The sequence below is a fragment of the Panthera pardus genome, unplaced genomic scaffold, assembly GCF_024362965.1.
Source record: "Panthera pardus isolate Hobbes unplaced genomic scaffold, ASM2436296v1 HiC_scaffold_11, whole genome shotgun sequence".
NCBI lineage: Eukaryota > Metazoa > Chordata > Mammalia > Carnivora > Felidae > Panthera > Panthera pardus.
In genome coordinates this window covers 44,432,179-44,448,759 of record NW_026526666.1, presented here as the reverse complement: position 1 = coordinate 44,448,759, position 16,581 = coordinate 44,432,179, and the positions used below count along the sequence as shown (strand labels likewise).

Here is a 16,581-nt window from a genome sequence, read left to right as displayed (position 1 = left end):
ATTGCTATACTCTCATGATTAAACTTTCATGGATGAGGAGTTGCTTCTCACGGATGAGCAAAGAAAGTGGTTTCTCGAGAGGGAATCTACTTCTAGTGAAGATCCTGTGAAGACTGTTGAAATGACAAGAGAGGATTTAAAATATTACATAAAGTTAGTTGATAAAGCAGTGACAAGATTTGAGAGGATTGACTCCAATTTTAAAAGAAGTTTCATTGTGAGTAAAATGCTGTCAACATCATTGTATGCTACGCAAAAATTGTTCATGAAAGGAAGAGTCCATTGGTGCTGTAAATTTCACTGTTACCTCATTTTAAGAAATTACCACAACCACCTCAACATTCAGCAACCACCACCCTGATCAGTCATTCACTGTCAGATTGAGGCAAAATGTTGGAGGCACCAGCGAAAAGGTTATAAGCTAAAGAACTCAGATGATGGTTAGTATTTTTTAGCAACACAATGTATGTATGTATGTATGTATGTATGTATGTATGTATGTATTTCAGTTTATTTATTTTGAAAGAGAGAGAGAGAGAAAGAGAGAGAGAGAGAGAGCACCAGCAAGGGAGGGGCAGAGAGAGACAGAGAGAGAGAGAATCCCAAGGAGGTTCGGTGCCATCAACACAGAACCCAATGAGGGGCTTGAACCCACAAACTGTGAGATCATGACCTGAGCCTAAGAGTTGGATGCTTAACTGATTGTGCCACCCAGGTGACCCACAACAAAGTATTTCTAAATTAAGGTATGTACATTGTTATTTTATACACAATGTTATTTATACTTAATAGACTACTGTATAGTGGAAACATAACTTTTATATGTACTGGGAAACGAACAAATTCATTTGACTTGATTTATTGCGATAGTCACTACTGAGGTGATCTGGGACCAAACCCACAATATCTCTGAGGTACACTTGTCCTAAAATTTCCTATAACAATTAAGTCAGTGCTTCAGCTCCAGTTTGTGCTGACATTACAGCCAAGGCACATCTGAAAAGACAGTCAGTGATGGTGCTGAAGGGGAAGCCAGCCTTCCCTACCTGAAAACCAAGACAAATGAAGCAACTTAGGTCTGATTTCTGCCTTTCCCATAAAATGTCTATATTAATCAACAATGGTTTTCATCCTCTCTCATCAGCTCCTCCATCTTAGGCATATTTCCTTGTTCTTCTTCTTCTCCTAGAACTTTTAACATAGGTATGCCCCAGCACTCAATCTTTAGACCTATTCTCCAGTGCTAACTCATTTAGTGAATGAATCCAGTCTTACTGTTTTAAACACCACCCATAAGCCAGTGATGCTCAAATGCATATCTTTAACACAGCTTTTCTCCCCAACTTCAGTCTTGGGTATCCTCTTGCCTATTTGATAACCCCACTGGATGTCTAGAAGACATCACACACTCAATATGTCCCTCGCAAACTTCTTCCCCTCAAAACTACTCAGCCTGCAGTCTTTTCCAACTTACTTGACAGTAACTACATCATTTCCACTATTCAGACCAAACATGTGGAAGTCATCCGCGACTCCTCTCTATTTCTCACTTCCTTCATCCAATCTGTCAGGAAATCCTCTTGGTTTCCTCTTGGTACAAAATTTAATCTTTCTCACCACCTCCACTGTGGCCACTCACTACTATCTCCTACTTGGATTACTGAAATAGCTTCTAAACTTCCCTTTTAAATAAACTAATCTATTCTCAACACAGGAGTCAGAGAGATTCATGACTTAAAATGTAAGTCAAATTTTGTCACTCTTCTGCTCATAACCTTGTATCGATGATTATGCTCTCTCCACACTATCCTCCATCACTTTTCCAATCTCAGTTCCTATTATTCTCCCTCTCACTCACTGCATTGTTGACCTACTGATCTCCTTGTTGTTTCTCAAATATACCAGAAATATACCAGGGATTCTCTTGCCTCAGGATTCTTGTACTGGCTGTTTACTCTACCTGGGATGCTATCCCCCAGATAAGCACAGAGAAAATTACTTTGCCTACTGTAGTAGATTGAATTATTGACCTCAATTCTTCATCCCTCCCTACATCCACACTCCTTTGGTTAAGCTTATTTATTCTGAGAGAGACAGAGACAGCACGAACGGGGAAGTGGAGAGAGAGAGAGAGAGAGAGAGAGAGAGAGAGAGAGAGAATCCCAAGCAGGCTCCACACTACCAGCACAGAGCCTGACACGGGGCTTGAACTCATGAAACCATGAGATCATGACCTGAGCCGAAACCAAGAGTTGGACGCTTAACCGACTGAGCCACCCGGGTGCCCTCTACATCCACATTCTTGCCTCATCATGAGTACAGTGTATTTCTCTGTCCCTTGACTTTAGACCTGGTCATTTGACTTCCTTTTGCCAATGTGTATGGGTAGAAGCAACAGTTTTGAGCCTAGCCCTGAAGAGATTTGCTCTCTTGAATTTTCATCACCATGAAGTCTTCCCTCTACCAGATGGTACTACACATGTTATGCCCCAGAGTAAACATACGTGGAACAGAACTGCTTCAGCCAACCTACAGACTATTACACAAGAATAAATTATTGCTTTTTTAAACCAGAAATTGGTAAACTTTCCTATAATGGGCCAGATAGTAAATATTTGAGGCTTTATGATCCATATAGTCTCTATTGTCTCAACAATACCATTGTAGCTTGAAGACAGCCACAGACAATATGCAAATGAACATGAGACATGCTAGTATTCCAACAGAACCTACAGAAACAGGCAATGGTGAATTAGGATTTGAACTGGGTCTCTCTGGCTCCAAAGTCCTCTTATTGTCCACTATATCACTATAATATCATTTAATTCCATTAAGGCCAGGTGTCTGGAGAAACCCATGACATTTTGCTTAAGAAATAAAAACAACAATGGTCTATAAATATGGTTGATAAAATACATACCTAACAAATTCAACTGTTACTTCATCACTTTTTTTTTTTGACCTGACAATCATGTAGGATTACTCAACTCCTTGTTCCTTTATATCTTAGTATATGATTGCTAATTTTGCCAATTTTTCCTTAATTGAATAAGGTCTCTCTGGCACGCTTCATACTCATGTTCCTGACTCAGTCTATGCTTTCCTTGAAGCTATTAGACCAAGCATCCCTAAGTTAGTCCAACATATGTAAGTTCTAACTGGTATTTGGACTTTCTTGGCCAGCTACTCCACTTGATTATGCATTTGAATTACCTCAGCAGGTACTCAGTTATTGCCAGTACTCAAGAGCCCCATTACTCTCTAACTAACACCCATGTTTTTCTCTGGTACAGCCTTAGAGCATACGTAATGAGCTATCAACCTCTCAATATTTTGAGTATTCACTTTCACAAGTTAAAATTAGAACACTGCCAGTCAGTGTTAGCTACCATCTTTCTTCCTTTTGCAGTAAATTAAAAAACTTTAACCTTCAGCTTCCAGAAAACAAAATTTTAGAGTCACATTTCTGTTCCTTGTAGGCATTCAGGGGGACACGACAGGGGCCTGTATACACCACTCAAAAGACTATGCTATAAAGGCAGGTAGACCTGCCTTTAGATACTGGTTTCACCATTAAATAGGTGTGTACATTTGGCCAAGTTGCTCATTGTTCTCAGTTTCTTTATCTCTGAACTATTTCAATGAAAATCACTTCATAGGTTTTTTTTCTCCCTGCCTTTTGTACTTTAATTTAGTTTCAGGAAAGTTGATGAGACCTTTATGCCTATAAGTTGGGGGAGAAAGTAGAAAGATCTTATAAGGATGACTGGTTTTTGTTTCAAAATAATATTTAGGGAAAGGGGTGCATGAGCATAGTTAGAATACCTTGAAGATACATGAAAGAAATTTTTTTGGCATAAAATATAAGGATTCCCATGTGCTAGGGAAAAAGAAATAAGGGAAAATTTTCTGAATTTCAAAACTAAACAGGATATATATCCTGCTTCTGGCAGTACCTCTGAGATTTGGCAAGATCTCAAGATATTACATATGCCTTGTATGTCAGGTTCACGAAGGATTATAATGAGAAAGAAAAATCTAGGCAGCTAGCTAAGGGTCAGATTTTGCCACCTTATAGAGTTTACACTTTGTTTAATAGAGAATGAAAAGTTTTAAGATGAGGTGAGACTTCATTCAAGAGCTATTTTAGGAAGATTAATCTGAGAGAAATCAGAATTAGAGACAGAAAACTGAAGGAGAGAGAAATTGGTGGCAGAGAGATTAGAGGGAGAGATAGGAATTAGGGGTTATTGTAATATTCAGGGCCTAAGGTGATAAAACCTTAAACTTGTATTGTTTGAACCTCCTAATTCTTGGATTTTAAAGGCTGGGTGAAGAAAGCAGGTTGGCCAAGATTTCAAGATGCTCTTAGCCTTGCCAGACACAATTACAGCCACCTGTGACCTAAGCCAGCGTTTGAAACACAAAAGTGCTAGGAATCCCATTTAACCTGGCCTCTGTATGCTAAGAATGTTATGGGATGGACCTTTTGTCTTCTCTTCAGCAATTCACTTAAGACAACCTCAGGTTGAGAGGCCTGAGAAAATTAAAACTTAAAAGCTTAAGTTATGGGAAACTGAAACCTAACCAAGCTTAACCAGCTTGTTCCGCTTCTGTACAATTGCTTGGCGCGCCCATGTATTCCTGATCAATCATTGTTGCCTGGCACATCCGTATATTCCTGGTCAACCATTGTTACTTGGCACATCTGTGTACTCCTGATCAATCATTGTTGCCTGGCACATCCGTGTATTCCTGATCAATCATTGTGATACCCATACCCCCGGTTGTGGTCTGACCTAAAGGCAGGAACCAATCGAATACTGTTAAGTGTCCAACTTTAAACACCAACCAATCGCAGCTCTGTAACTGTGGAAAATTCCTGATTTCCCCATGACTTGTTTGTACCTGTCTATAAAAGGGGTGTAAAAACCTCTCTCAGGACCTCTCGGCGTCACCGGCAACGAGGGCGCAGAGGTCCAGGTTCGAACCTGCAATAAATGACCCTTGCTGCTTAGCTTTGACTCTGGACTCTGGTGGTTCGTTTTTGGGGGTCTCTTAGACTCTGGGCATTTCAAGGTCTGAGAGGTAGGAAATTGGATGCTACTGAAAAGTGCTCCTGAGAGAAGATTGAGTAACTCACTGATTTTAAGGGCTCCCAAATCAGGCTTGCTGCACTCTTAAAGTCAAAGGGAATATGTGTGGTGTTTTCTTTTACACAGCACCCCAGAATCTTCTTACCTATTTTAAAGATCATATTGCCACTGAAATACAAATTGGACTTTCATTGGCATTAAACAACATATATCACTAAGCTTAGACAGATGTCAGTTAGGCTTAGAGAAGCTTTTCATTGTTCTTGGAGCTGTTTTCCCTTCCCAATGAGAAAGTCTGACTTTCCCTGGTTACAGTAAAGCATTAACACACTTACTGACTCTGCCTAAATATTTAGTAACCATTGAATATAGGTATAAATATGAAATGATCAGTTATCCAGTAACTATACAAAGTAGTTCTGGCCTAAAGATTACTTACCTAATTTCTGTTTTTGTCTTGAAATGAAGTCTATAGAGAGGAATATAGTTCAAATATTTTTTAATGTTTATTTATTTTTGAGAGAGAGAGAGAGGAGACAGAGTGAGAGTAGGGGAGGCGTAGAGAGAGAGAGGGAGACGCAGAATCTGAAGCAGGCTCCAGGCTCTGAGCTGTCAGCACAGAGCCTGACACAGGGCTTGAACTCATGAACCACAAGATCATGACCTGAGTTGAAGTCGGAAGCTTAACCAACTGAGCCATCCAGGTGCCCCAGTATTTTTTTTTACTTAAGGAATAAAGGAAAAGAGAATCAAATCTTTTGACTCTACAATGTTCCATACACTTTGCTAGGTCCGTGGAATACATTATTTCATTCAAATCTTATAGCAACCTTATAAGTTAAAAATTGCCACTTCATTTTACAAATGAGAAAACAGATCCTCAGACAAGTAGAATCACATGATGATAATAAAGCACGTTAAACATGTACAGATGCTGGGCTTCTACTCCAAGTTTGTCTCTCGAATTTTAGAAAATAAAGTGTATGACTAATTTCCAAAAGTAATAAGAACTACTGATTGGCATTAAAAGTAAAGAAAGGAAGAAAGCCATTTCTATATGCAAGGCATGTTAATCTGCTACATCATTAATATTAGTCCCATGTTATAGACCTAGAAATTGAACTCTGTGACTCACAAACTCCTGCTGTCTCCCACTGCATAAAATCATGTAATTCTGGAATAAAAACGTACCTTATCTCATCCAGCATCTTCATTGAACAGATGAATGAGTAGAAGCCCATATCACCTATTGTGATTTGTTCAAAGGCAAACAAGTTGTCAGTAATCAAGAGTCCTTGTGTCTGCTTCTGAGGCTCTTACTGAAGCACCAAGGCCCATTGTTCCCCTTAAGTATGAGAACTATCACTCAAGGTCTATCCCTGTTGAACTTTCACTAAAGGTACTGTCATCCTCAAGATTTCTCCTATGCTACTCCAAATGTCTATCTTTCATTATATCTTTCTTCTCAATATTTCTAGAATAATGATCCCTAACTTCAGGTTTTTAATTCTCAGTTTTGTTAAATCTGCTCCTGTTTCACTCTTCTCCATTTCTGTGCATCCATGTGCCTCCATCCACCTGGTTGCTCATGAAGGAAAATGGAAGCCATTCTTAATAATTCATTCTATTTCGTTGGCTCATCCAATCCATCCCATGGCCAATTTTACTGCCCTCATAATATATATATGCCCCACTTCATTTTGTCTCCACTGACTGCCATTAATCTGATGCAAATTACTATCATCTCTCACCTAGCCATATGCAGTAATCTTCTAACAGATATCCCTCACTGAAAAACCCATCTCTCTTCACCTTTGTTCTTTTGCAGTCTATTCTCCACACAACCAGAAGTCAGAGAATCTTTTAAAAATACAAATCATATATTTTTTAGATCTCTTTAAAACCCTTCGATGACTTCCAATGCATTTAAGATCAAATTTTAAAACTGTAGCATAGCCCTCAGTTGCCTATGAATTGACCTGAATCTACCTCTTGGTTTTGCCTTGTTCTACTCTCTCCTTCCATCACCAATTCTTCAGACATACTGACAATCTCTCACTTCTTAGACACCTCCAATCAACCCTTCCAGTATTTTACCCATTCAATTGTAATTTCCAAAGAAGCTTTTCCTGTTCTCTCAATCTAAATTAGGTGCTCCTTTTATTTTTAATCATAGAAATCTGTATTTTTCCTTCATTGTACTTATCTCATTTTCTTAATACATGCCTATTTTTGTGGTTAGTTGTTTACTGTTTTTCCCCCTGTCTAAACTGTAAAGATCATAAAGGCAGGGAACAGGTCTATTTGGTTCTCTGCTAAATCCTCTGCCTTATCAAAGCGTTTCATGCATAGTAGAAGCTCATGAATATTTGGCGTAAAGATGAATGCCTAAACACTCAAGAATGACCCAGTCATTTTAAGTTCCCAATGGGATTCTCTCAAAATAAATTTATTTAAATGGGTTTAGTTAATTTTTTTTTAAAAGTAAAGATTTTTATGCTGCACTTAATAATGGCAGGGAGAGAATGAAAGTATAAAAAATACAAGTACAGGTAGGGATTAACATGTTATATATACCTCAAATATTGGGGAATTAACTTTAAATATGTTTTACTTCCTGGAAAGTATTTAATGAATGACCACTTTGTCTGCCTGTTCCAAATTCAGTTTCTTTTAAAATAATGAGAAGTAAGAAAGATCTGGCCTTAATCAATTTTTCCCCCAATATTACTGTTCTCTGATTAAACTTAGTCCTGGAGATGATAAAATATCCACAAAGTGAAAAAGGATTCCTGGCTTCCATGAACAAGGGCAGATGTAGTAACCTACTCAGAACAAAGGATAAATTGTATATACACAATAAGATGTGACATCAGACTGGTTTTATATACATGAAACAGAATGTACTGATTCATCAATGGTATCTGCCTAAGAAATACATGACAGTAAAGAAATCAGAAGTTCTGGTCAAGCATTTACTGACTGACAGACCTCATAATTCAGTTTTGTGCTGATGGAGTATCCCTGAAAAAATTGCCTGACAAAGTGTTTCTGCAAGTTTTCTGTCAATGAACCACTAATACTGAGCACAGTAACTAGGAAACCATGAAATTCAGGTAATTCAAGAAAAATAATATATATATGTATACATATATATGTACATATACATATGTATATATGTATATATGTATATGTACATATATATGTATGTATGTATATATATGTATATGTATACATATATATGATATTTTATATATATATACATACACATATGCATATATTTATATGTCAATGCTGTCAATGCTATCGAAACCAAAAGAATTGTCCTTAGCATCTTGAATTGCACACATATTTTTCATGTAATTTTCTCTGTATAGACATAGCCACGGGAACATATATTGTCTTATATAAATTCTACAAAGAATACAACTAAATCAACACTTAGAGCTAATTTCACTATAATTTTGACAGCTTGTTAAGTAATATGCTAGCTCTCATCAACTCTCCTACCTAACTCCCTCAAATCTTTTGTGGAATGAGGCAGAGTAGAAGTATTTAAATAAATAAAATAACCCACTGACTTTATCTTGCTTTATGAATGTTATAAATGGGGTCTCCACTAAAATGCATAAATCATTCTCCCTTGTGAGTCCCAACTAGGCTTCTGTTTACCAGATGGAAGTAAAAAGTGACAGGGCATGCAACATGTGCTCCAAATCCTCCTGTCAAGACTTTCAAAAAATGATGTCTCTAAACATCCCACCATAGTCCAGATGTGTTGGGCCTATCCTTAAAAAGTAAAATAAAATAAAATAAAACAGTTATAGGTACAGGCAGGAATCTGTTCCAGCTTCTTCCTGAAGAATGCTTGGAACTTTTTTTTTTTTTGGAACTTCTTAATGATAGTTGCTAGAGGACTTGTGCTTGAAAATGGCAGGTTATTTTATGCTTCAATCACTGTGCTCTGGAAAATAGGTCAAAGAAAAAGCCAATTCATGAGGTTACTGGAAACTTCCTGGCCAGCAAAGGGCAAGGTCAAGAAAACCAGACTTCCCTTTACATTAATTATTAACAAAGTACTTTCATATACCTTCTGCTATGGTCCAAATGTATGCTTTCTCTCAAAATTAGTATGTTAGAAATCTAATCTCAAAGTGATGGTATTAGGAGGTGGGGCCTATGGGAGGCTCTAAGTATATGAATGGGATTGAGTGCTCTTATAATAAAAAAGGGCCAAAGAGTTCCCTAGCCCCTTCTCTGAATACAGGATACAATGAGAAGTCTGTGCCTGGAAGAGGGCTCTCACCTGACCATGATGGCAGTCTGGTCTTGGACTTTGGCCTTCGGAACTATGAGAAGTAAATTCTTGTTGTTAATAAGCCACTTAGTCTGTGCCATTTTAATATAGCAACCCCAACAGACTAAGATACTTTCTTTAATCTAATTCTTACTGCAACTCCATGATATAGGTATTACTGCTCCATTTTGCAGATGAGGAGAATAAGACCCTGAAAACTTACATGACTTGCCCAATTCCATCACTGCTAACTGAGTCACCTTTGCATACAGTTCTTCATACACCAAATTTAGTGCCTTTCCCACAATATTACCAGCAAGTTCTATCCACCAAGCTTAAATTCCTGAGGGATGTTTGACTCCTGCCTTTGTTCACAAATGTAACTAAGATTACATTTCTTAGTTCAGAACAAATTCAAGCATCTTTATTAAAACTATATAGCAATGTGAGTGTGAGTGGTGGACAGCATGGTGCATGATAACTAATTGAACTGTCCTCTGTAGCATCTGCCTGAGACACTCTGCCAGAATGGGAATATGGCCTTGAATGAATGAATGAATGAATGAATGTTATCTCCTGAGCCCCTTCAGGCAGATGTGATTTTAATTACAATTTTTTTTAATTCTCTTTTGTTCTTTGACTCTCACAGCCTTGTTCTCTTTTTGTTTTCTTTATTAAAATCTAATCTGTTGTCTTAAGAGACAGCTAAGACAAAATTAAACAAAACCCCACATTTTAGCTAATAGCGACCCACATTATTTTATTTTATTCTAATGTCACATTCTTTATTTCAATCTCCGCTTTATGAGTCAGATACAGCCTCATATCTTTCACAAAACCTTTCCCCATAACTCTGATCTTCCAAGGATTAAGGAGAAAAAGCCCATCTCTGCCTGAAGAGTGTAAACCTTGGTATCAATTGAGCATAACACTGTTGCACAAGAGAAAATATTCTTTCCTCATGACATCTTCTTACATATTTTTGCAGTATATACCATTATGGTTACACTATTATTATGGAATTTTTCCAAAGCTTAAAATAAAGCAAAAAGGAGACCACATATTCTTTCAATGTCATACTACAGGATTGTCTAGCAGGTCAATCCTGGATTATTTGGCTACCTAAGGGGGTGTAGCATTGTTGGACTGCTGGTCAAAGGGCCAAATTCTAAAGTCCATGTTACTTTGCAGATTTTTTTTATACTATAACTGGAAGTTTGTGCCTCTTAATCCTCTTCACCTATTTCATTCAACCCCCCATGGCAACCACCAGTTTTTTCTTTGTATTTCTGTTTCTGTTTGTTTTGTTTTGTTTCTTAGATTCCACATATAAGTGAAATGATAAGGTATTTGTCTTTCTCTGTCTGACTTATTTCGCTTACCAGAATACCCTTTAGGTTCACCCATGTTGCCATAAATGGCAAGATTTAATTCTTTTTTATGGCTGAGTAATATTCCATTACATATCTTCCTCATCCATTCATCTATCAATGGATACTTAAGTTGTTTTCATATCTTGGCTTTTGTAAATAATACTCCAATAAACATAGGGATGCACATATATTTTTAAATTAATGTTTTTATATTCTTTGTGTAAATATACCCAGCATTGGAATTATTGGGTTATATGGTAGTTCTATTTTTAATTTTTTAGGAACTTCCATACTGTTTTCCACATGGTTGCACCAATATACATTCTCGTTTTCTCTGAGATAGTGACAAAAAGTAGAAGAGGAGTGAATATCCATGAGCAAGGTGTTCTTTGTTACTATGAGTTTATATAACATGAACTATTCATTCAAAAATTCACTCAATAAATATTTATTTATTGAGCACCTATAAAGTGTCAAGTCCTTTGTTGACTGGGGGAGGGTAAGCAATCAGTGGTAAAAAGATAAATCAGGCACAGATTCTATTCTCAAGGAAGTTATACTCCTGAATAAAAATCACTTTAGAACATCTCCTACCCTATATGCTTTGATGCCATCTCATTATGCCCTTTATCCCTGGTTAGCTTAGTCACCACAAGAAACTCATGACTCCTAACTCATGCTGTATTCCCTAGAACTTTAACCCTTTCATCTTTGTTAAGTTTTATTTCTGTCCTTATTTCTTACCTTTAGTCTTGTTGTCTTAGCAGATGCCAAAACCTACAAAGCGATAGTAATTAAGAATTGCAGTACAATTCAAGTTAGAAAAAAATAGAAAAAATGATCAATAAAAAGCTCAGAAGCAAATCCACACACATATGAAAATAGATATATTACATAGGTACCTTTGTAGATACATCATTAATGTAGTTATTAATACTATTTATTTATTTATTTATTAATATTATATTATTAATTATATTTCCTTGTCTTTTCCTTCTAGGTACATGAAAGGATTGCAGTTTCCCCTTCTCTTTGATGGTAGGTGTGAATTTGTGACTTACATTGGTCAAAAAAATGTGAGAACAAGTATGTTACTTACTTGAAAAAGCTTCAAAAGCCAGTCACTAATTTGTGTTTCTCTTCCTCTTTCTAAGTAATTCTAGAAGCATATATCAGAACAGAGCTTCCATCAACATTGGCAACAGGGAGTGACTATGATGAGCAGGGTCCAAGTTGACTTGTCTCACACATATAGCATGAGCTGAGAAATAGACTATTACTATGTTATGTCATAGGCATTTTTGGATTATTTGTTACTACAGCATAACTGAGGTTATCTAATTGATGCAATAGGGACAGGATGGATTATTTAATAAATTATTCTTGGTCAAGTGAGTATTCATTTAGAAAAAAATGAAATGGGTTCCTTACCTGCAACATATATAAAAAACAATTCCATATCAATAAAAAATTAAAAGCTTTAAAATTTTTAACAAAAATATAAGGTGACATATTTATGACATCAGACTTGGAATTATATCTTAAACCAAACACAAAATGTCTTAGCCATAAAAGAAACATTGGAAAATTTGACATTAAAATTCATGTTGTAGATACAACACCAAAATATTGATGCATTAAAAGAACAAAATAATAAATTGGGTTTTCTCAAAGTTAAAAACTTCTACTTTATGAAAGAGAATAAAGACAAGCCATAGACTGGGAGAAAATATTTGCAAATCATCCACTTGATAAAGGACTTGTATCTATAACATATTTATAAATAACTCTCAAGATTAAATTATGAGAAAACAACATATACTGGGGGTGTATTATTTACATTAGCCAAGATATGGAAGCAACCTAAGGGTCTATGATGTGAAATATATTAATTAATTAAATATATATATAATTATAATATATATATAAATATATTATATATTATTAAAAAGATGGATATATCTATATACATATCTATATCTATCTCTCTCTCTCTCTCTCTCTCTCTCTCTATATATATATATATATATATATATATATATATATATAATAGAACATTACTCAGTTGTGTAAGAATGAGATCTTGCCATTTATGACAACATGGCTGGACCAAGAGGGTATTATGCTAAGTGAAATAAGTCAGACAGAGAAAGCCAAATACCATATGATTTCAGTTATATGTGGAATCTAAGAAAACAAAACAAATGAACAACAAAAAAAAATCAGAGATAGATCCATAAATACAGAAAACAAACTGGTGGTTTCCAGAGAGGAGGGGCATAAGAGATGGAAAAAATGGGTGAAGGGGAATGGGAGGTACAGGCTTCCAGTTATGAAGTGAATGAATAAGTCACAGGGATGAAAGGCACAACATAGAGAATATAATCAATGGTATTGTAACCACGTTATACAGTGACAGACGGTAGCTACAATTGTGGTGAACACAGTCCAACATAGGGAGCTATTGAATCACTATGTTGTACACCTGAAACTAATGTAACATTGTGTGTCAACTATACATCAGTAAATAAATACAATAAACTAAGGAAATAACACAATTCAATTTTTTAAATGGGCAAAGATTTGAATAGACACTTTACCAAAGAAGATATCTGGACTGCAAAAATAAGATGTGAAAAAGTGCTCAGCATCATCAGTTATTATTATTAGCAGTTATTATTTGTTATTACAAGTTAAAACCAAATTGAGATGCCATTATACACCTGTTACAAAAGATAAAATAAAAAATTCAATCATACTAAGTGTTGGCAAGAATATGGAAACAACTGGAACTCTCATACACTGCTGATGGGAATGTAAAATGGTGGAATCACTTTGACAGTTTATCAGTCTTCTAAAGTTAAACACATCTACCATGTGATTCAGTCATTCCATTATTAAGTATCTTCCCAAGACTAACGAAAGCATATGTCCACAGAAAGACCTGTATTTGAATCTTAATAGCAGCTTTATTTGTAAGTGGTAAACTCTGGAAACAATACAAATGCATAAATATGAAAATAAATACACAAACTGTTATACTGATGTAGAATACTATTCAGTAATAAAAAGAAAAGTTATCAATATGTACAATATGGATGAATCTCAAATAATTATGCTGAGTGAAAGAACCTAGAATTCCACCCCCTAAGGCAGAGTATGTATTTTTTATTCCATTTACATAAAATTCTACAAAATGCAAACTAATACATAATGCCAGAGAATAGATCTGTGTCTGCCTGAAAGTGGAAGGAGGTGCAGGAAGGGATAGGAGGGAGAATTGCAAAGTTATAGGAGGAAACATTTGGGGGTAATGAATTATCTTAGTTGTGGTAATTTTTCACAGGAATACATAAGTCAAATTGTATCAAATTGTATACTTTAAGTATGGATTATTTTCTTTATGTCAATTATACCTCCAAACGGGTTTTTTAAAGTTAAATTTATCCAAAGAAATCAAATAAACTTGTTCACATGTTCCTTAGTAGTGATATCTAGTTCCCCCTCTGTCTGCAGAGCCACATGTGACCTTCCTGCTCCCTGGCACATGCTACTTCTGATTGCTCACCCCTTCTGGACACCATCCTCCTAATCAATTGCTACAGGCTATTTACTGATGGGGAGTCTCAATCCTTAAAGGAGTGAACAGTGAAGTCCAAGGTCCTCATCAGCACTCTCCCGGGTAACAGCCTCAAGAGGTAAACCTTCTCAGGTCAAACACACACTATGTAATAGTTAGCTCAGAGTAAGTCCGACTAGATGCTCCTGGAGATTTCACGCTTCATGAGCAACTGAAATCAGAAGGTTCTGAAGATCTAAAATAGAATGCCATTGGTAGCATAGTATGAGGTATGCCTCTGCCAAGGCACTCCTGAGTTGGCAGAAGAGAAACACCTGTAAACCAAAAGAATGCATACATTTTGGTGTCCATATGATGAGGCAAAACTATGGACAAAGTGAAACAGATCATAAATCTCAAAAAGTTGTAAAATACTGGCCCCAGATATTAAAGCCAATGTTGCTAAAGCCAAGACAAAGAAGTTTAGGTCAATCTTGAAAATAGTGGGTGACTCTTTGGTTCTGCCCTCAGGAGTAGTGGCCCCTACTTACACTGTTTCCTGTCCCTACCTCTACTATATGTTATTAACAGACTTGAAAAGGATGTCAGAAGAAAGATCTGCTTGAGCTCTGTGGCAAATTTCATTTGGAGAGGAAAGGAAACAAAACTGACCTTCAAAATGATGGTGGGTGAAGGGGTAAAGCAACCTTTTTTTAAGAAAAAGTTGAGAGTTAACTATAACACATGTTAGGAAGTTGTTGTCATGCTATAACTGGTGAGGAAAATAAATTATCTAGTTCCATCGCTTCCACCTAAAAAATAAAGAAAAAACTACAAGCAGCAATACAAGGGAGAAGATATACTTAACAGCTATGATCAGCAAAGGATTAAGGATTAGTATATATTTAAAATAGAATGTTTCAACAATAAAAGACACAAAACTCAACAGATAAATGGTCGAAATACATAAACATGCATCTCATAAGAGAGGAAACATAAATGGCAAATTAGTATGTGATAAAATGTTTAATCACATTAGTAATCTTGGAAACCAAATTAAAACAACAATACAATGCCATTTTATACCTACTAGATTGGCAAAACAAAACAAATAAAAGCAAAAACAAAAACAAACAAACGAGAAGTCTGATAATAGCATATAGGCACAGATAGGAAACAACAGGAACTTTTCCACATTACTAGCTATAGTGTATCGACTCAATCACTGTGAAAAATGATTTGGAATTTTCTGAAGTTCAACATGGGCAATTTCACTCTTAAATGCATACCCTGGAGAAGCCCTTGCATTTATGTGCCAGAAAATTTGCATAAAAATATCCATAGCAGGATTGATTACAACAGGAAAAAAAAAAAGCCCACAAAACAACCCAGCAGGAGAATGGAATGATATATTCCTACAATGGAATAGTATATAACAGTGAAATAAATGAACTATATCCTCAACAACATAGATTCACTTTAGAAATCTAATTTTAGATTTTAGGACTAGTGAGTCAAAGAAGACTTAGTATGACATCACCTTTATACCTGAAAAGTCATGCAAAACTAAAAAATAAGTAGGAAAGGGACAAGAGCAGGGAAGAACAAAGTTTGACTCTATAGCATGGTAGTGTTTGTGGTTCTTAAGCAAGGTAGTGTATTTATGGATGCTCATTTTTAGCATTTTAGTACAAGTAAAATGCAAAAATTAGATAAGAGGAAATATAAAAAATAGCAATAGCTAAGAATTTTCCATAATATAAAACAAATTCTTCAGATTAAAAACTGCACTCTCCATAGACAGGAATAGAAGGCCAGCAAGCTGGTCATAATGGCAGGTGAGGAAATTAACAAAGACTACTCAGTAAAAATTCAGGAGTATTTATCAACAATTGAGAATTCCATTGGTGCTGTGGATGAGATGCTGAAGACCATAATGTCTGTTTCTAGAAATGAGTTGTTGCTAAAGTTGGACCCTCTTGAATAGAAAAAGTGGATTTAGTTTCTGCTTACACATTAAATTCATTGTTTTTGGTTTATTTGGCAACTCAGCAAGTTAATCTTAAGGAATATCCAGTAAAGCAGGAATTGGAAAGAATCAGAGTACACATGAATAGAATTAAGGAAACAACACACAAGAAAAAGGCTGGCAAGCTGGGTAGAGGTGCAGCTTCAAGATTTGTGAAAAATATCCTTTGGGAACCAAAACCTAAAAATGCATCCAAAGTTGCCAATAAAGGAAAAAATAAAAACTAA

The 16,581-nt window shown here is 35.9% G+C and overlaps 1 pseudogene; it reads left to right on the top strand.

Annotated features, from left to right (window-relative positions):
• Positions 1-16,138: 16,138 nt before the first annotated feature.
• On the top strand, positions 16,139-16,581 carry LOC109266624 (nuclear nucleic acid-binding protein C1D-like; annotated as a pseudogene).